The following is a 5636-nucleotide window of genomic DNA, read 5'->3' on the forward strand; positions in this document are numbered from 1 at the left end:
GAAGAGACTAGAGCTGTAACAACAGAGTGACCTCGTCTCTGAAACCATCCAAAGCCAAGTTTCTGGACCCTGCCAACTGGACATGTTGCATCTGTTGCTCATTTCATCAAGTAGTACTCTAACCATAATGCCAGTAAACTTTCTTGTTCCAGCAAACATCAGTCCTACCGGACCAAAGGTGAAATGGACTGTAGACTCTTAGTCACTAAGACGATGCTCTCTTAATATTACAGAGGCTTTGAAACAAATTTTTAACATTGTTGTATATCTTCTCCTGACACAGAACCATACTGATGATGAATATCAAATAGTTTATATCTACCATTTCTTGTTTTGATAGCACAAAAAAGACACTTCTAATGCTTTCCATGTCATTGCTTAAAACCTACAATTATATCCTGGATGCTTTATTATTGCCATGATGTCCCTCTACTCATATTTCAGTTTATCTTGGCAGCCTACAATGGGCACAAACTGGTTATAACCATTTTTTTAAATCATAGACGGAAACATAAATAATAACAATAATGAAATTTGGCCACATTCAGCTGTCTATCATTCACAACACTTACTGCTTGAATTCAGAGGTTTGTTATTGGTATTGAAAGAATCGGCAGCAGAGGGTTCCATTAATGCTTTTCCTTTAAACACAGCATTAAAACGCATGCATTTGCAAAGCCTTGCCTTTAATATGTGACAGAGTCAAGACTTTGAATTCTTTGCTTGACGTTTAAATTTTTAGTATTTTTTTTTCATAAAAAATAGAACAACCCAATAAGGTCTCACTTTACATTGTGTCCATAATTACACTGTAACTACTATGTAATTACCTGTATAAGTACAGTGTAACTATAAGTTATTACTCCGTACTTACTGTGTAATACAAAGTAACGCTATAGTTAATTACTCAGTTGTCATTGTTATTCCACAGTGTATATAATTACAATGTAACAATTTATCACTGATCCAAAAACAAGTGTACTTTACATAGTTACACTGTATCTGTACTTTCAAAATGTAACAAAAACATAAGGGTATGTAACTAACTATGTAACAGATGTTCCATGGTCCGGGCAATTTTAATGGAGAATTGCAGTGATATTTGCATAGGTTTGCGATGATATTTCAAGATCTGTTTTAAATGATGAAAACACATTTGCAAAATGGTTAACGCTTTTGCCTCACAGATCCATTATCCTGAGATGGAATTCTGTCTGGAGATATGTGTGTAAAATGTGTACGTTCTACCCATGTCTCCCTATGTCTTCTTCATGAGTTTTACTGCCAAATCCCGGGGCAATGTAGGTTGGGTTACGTGGTCATATGTGAGAGCGTGACTGCCGGTATGTTTGTCAGTGGGCCTTGCAATGGGATGGCTCCCCATCTTGGGCTGTTTCCTGCCTTGTGCCCGGTGATGCTTGGAATGACTCTGCGGCCCTGTGTACCTTGATTGAATGATGCAAGTTTGGCAGTATTATGTTAGGGATGGGTATAATAATAGCCCAAAAAATTCAACAATAAATAGTGTAACACAACTACAAGAATGTGACAAGTGTTTGTTTAAGCAAAACATGTCAAGGAGGTGCCCCTCTAGATTTTGGGAAAAAGCGTTAACCATTTTGGAAAGATGTTTTCACCATTTAAAAAAGATCCTGAAATATCATTGCAAACCTATGCAGTTATCACTGCAATTTTTCATTAAACTATTAACTATTAACTATGTAAAGTACACTTGTTTTTGGATCAGCAATAAATTGTTACTTTGTAATTATATTAACTATAGAATAACAATGACAACTGAGTAATTATCTATAGTGTTACTTTGTATTACACAGTAAGTACGGAGTAATAGCTCATAGTTACACTGTACTTATATAGGTAATTACAAAGTAGTTACAGTGTAATTATGGACACTTAATGTAAAATGATACCAACAAGGGTAATAATAATAAGAATCTTCCAATTGGGATAGCGTAGGAGACATAGATGTGGCAAAATTTATTTAGCATTGCTAAAGACGCCTTAACACCACTCTGGAACAGTATAAGTTTTTTTACAGTGTCTGGAATCCTGCCACCATCCACAAGGTTTTCCCTGTAAGTTGGAGGGCCTGCTTGTCTAAATCTACTGCGATTTTACATCTTGCACCCAGTAACCATACAAATATCACATTGAAGAAGATGCAACAGCTATATGCTAATGTGTGCTGCATTAGGAAAAAGGAGAATGTGAATAAGCAGTTATGCATAACAGACAAGAGAATAAATATACAGATAGACCTCGTTGTGTGGTCAGCGCATGCTCCCAAACTCCTTTAAAGAATGATTTAATTCCAAGTACAAAGTACTTCACAAATGGGATTACATTAAAAAGCCTTTTGACACTTGAACAATATTATCTCTTATTGTTCACCACTGTATATGGGCTGACTGGTGACACTATTCATGTTTGCTCATGGCTCACTGTAAAGTTCTCTACAGCTGGTTTGTCATTTAAAAAACTTTCTAACATTGTGTATCGAGTATGCATAAGTCCTGTATAAGCTGTGCACACAGTAAATATGAACAGAAAAATGTTGTCGATGTTTAATATTGACTAGTATATTTGACGTTCATTGAATTTTTTGGAATATATAGGCCTAGTCAGTTCATTTTAGGAGCCTAAATTCTGTTTCATAAAGCCTACAAAATTAAAACCTTTTCCACCTCCGCACTAGCAAGTGTCGTGGGATGTTGGGGAGGAAAGCTGACCAAAAATCCTGAAATGCTGATACTGTAGCATTTTAAAATGTAGGTTTTTTAGTGCTGGAACATTGCAAAACTCTATTTCTTATCCTCAGTGCCTTTAACAGCAGGTCAGTGGAGCCAGGTGGGCACTAGGATTAGACATTTAGTAGCTATGCTAACATACTTATTGGATAAGTAGTAAAGATATAGTAAGTGTATGATAGTGAGACCACATATTCCAGAAGCCAGCTTCAGGAACCTTTTAATCACTTTATTAATTTCTATACATCTCTCACATTTTACAGTCAATGCATCTGCTATATCTATAAATCATTCTTTCATTCAGCTTTCCAGAACTTAAATCTTTAGTTTTTTACCATCTTACACCGTTACCTACATTATGTGTCTTTTCCATTTTCATAGCTCCTCACAATGCAATGATGAAGATGACTTCAACCATAGATGAAAAGCTTTTCATCGGCCCAGAATATCCTTACCATATTGTGGGCAGTGGGCTTATCCAAGCCAGGCCTTGCAAAATCCATCCAAAGAGGAACACAATAAATTAAAACCTACACCCAATTTTGCCTTTCCACCCTAATGCTCTTTCTGCCGCAAAATCTTTTATTGTTGATGGATCCTTTGCACCCGTTGGCTGGGATTGGCTCCAGCAGACCCCTGTGACCCTGTAGTTAGGATATAGTAGGTTGGACAATGGATGGATCCTTTCCAAGGAGCCTTTTTCCCAGTTCTTCCTTGATATTCTCAACCCAATCTTCTTACCTGTAAAAAGAGCCACAGCAGCTGTTCTCTCACTGGAAAATATGTTACCAACAATACACTCATATCTGGCCCTTTTTATATTGCACAACTGTCTGTCCTACAACTTTATTCACAGTGTTTCTTGGAGAAAATGCCCAGCGCCTATATAGGTGAAACAGGAAAAGGGCATGCAAATCGTTTTGGGGAAAATGTTGAAGCCACGAACATCAAAAACCTTACAAAGCCTGCTGTAGAACGTTCCACATCCCTCGGTCACAGCCATGGTGATCTCCATTTGTATTTGCTCACATGGCTTCAAGGACACCTTTGAAAGAAAAATTAAAGAAGCTCAGTCTTCAACTTGAATCACACATTTATTCTGCACCAAATAAATGTCTAACCTTTTAATTTCTCTCTTCATGTTCATCATGACTGCTTTCATATACCCTCTTGGGTCTTTAAATACTTTCAACTCCCTCAACTTGCTTACTCCTTTGCTCCAATAATTGTAACCTGTGCTTTTCTTTTTAGGCGCACACATGATGTAGACTACCCTGCCAAAATGTTGGGCATGTAATCTTCGTTTCTATTATATATACTTTAATGCAATACATACACTGTATATATTAATGCATTTCTACTATCATAGCAGTTTTTTAAATTACAAATGAGCAACTATGAACTCGGAATGTTAACAAATATTTGAAACAAGTGTTAAAAGAGGGGAAAATGGGTCACAACATATAATTAAATAGCAGGTTGTATTAACAGAAAATATGCAGTTTGACTTGCCCAGGGTCAGCGGTAGACATTAAGAACCGCTTCCTATTCAGTTTCTTAGCCCTGAGGCCAGAAAACACTCAAAAACAAAACAGTGAAAATATATTGAATGAAACAAAAAATATAAACAAGCTCCCTCACCTTGCTTCCCCTTCAGGCATCATGTAATCTCAAGGCAAAAATATGTCTAAGGGGTTGCTGAGGGTTGTGGGCCCAGCCACTCTACAAGACTCCAAGATGGCCTTACTGCCAATGCCTCTATCATATGCCACTCATTTGATGTGGCTCTACTATAAACATTTGGATAATGTCAAACGTCAAAATTGTTTGTTTCTACTGTGTTCATGTAGCTCAACAACAGAAAGCATATACCAAAAAGGCTCCATCTGCAGACCTCAAGAGGCCAGTTGTTGTTTGGGTCTTCATATACTTCTGTCTCTCTTCTATGAGAAAATGAAATGAGAAGTCAGGCAGAATGACACCTTTTATTAGCTAACTAAAAAGATTACATTCTGCTGGCTTTCCAGGCAACTCAGACCCTTTCTTTAGGCAAGATACTGTATAATCATGTTTACATCTATCTCACCCATAATGTCAGTGAATTCAAGGAGTTGGTCATGGACCTCAAGAAGCAGGAGGCAGACCACACTTCTGGGTGTACATCTGATGGAATCTTGTGAAGAGGGTCACTGCCAACCTGAAATGGGCACAACAAATCACATCGGTTGTCAAGAAGGCGTACCAACTCTTCTACTTCTTCAGATGGTTATGATAAGCCTGGATTTCTTCATCTACAGTCAGCAATTTGTACAGGTTCACAGTGTATTCCATCTTGAGCATCCTGTCTTTAACAAAGGGTGGTGAAAATAGCACAGAATACCATTGGGACGCAAGGCAAGCGTTATTTCTCCAGGATATATATAAATATATAAATATTGTGGTGGACAGCTGGCAGCTCATCCCGGGCAGGACACCCCTGTGATGGAAGGACGGGGGAAGGCAGCTTTTCCAGGACAGTGCCTCCCCCAAAACACTAGATGGCTGCTTCCCTGGAATATGGTTGGAGTTTGGTTGCACAGCCCTGTTGGGTGCCGCCATGGGGAGCTGTAAAGGAACATAAGAACTCATGATGTATTTAGAGCCCGAAAGTACACCCAAGTCACGAGGACTGGAGACCCAAAGTACTTCTGGGCTGAAGAAAAATCCAGCTCTCCATCTAACCAGAAGTGCTTCTGTTCTTCCACTCATGTGACTTGTTAGTACTTCTGGGTCAAGGACTATATAAAGGACTGTTGGAGACCCAGCAAGTGAGCCGGAGTTGGGAGGTAGAGGACAGAGCTTGCTGGGAGGATTGGAGGAGAGAATTGT

This window comes from Polypterus senegalus, chromosome 3 (assembly GCF_016835505.1).
Source record: "Polypterus senegalus isolate Bchr_013 chromosome 3, ASM1683550v1, whole genome shotgun sequence".
Lineage (NCBI taxonomy): Eukaryota > Metazoa > Chordata > Cladistia > Polypteriformes > Polypteridae > Polypterus > Polypterus senegalus.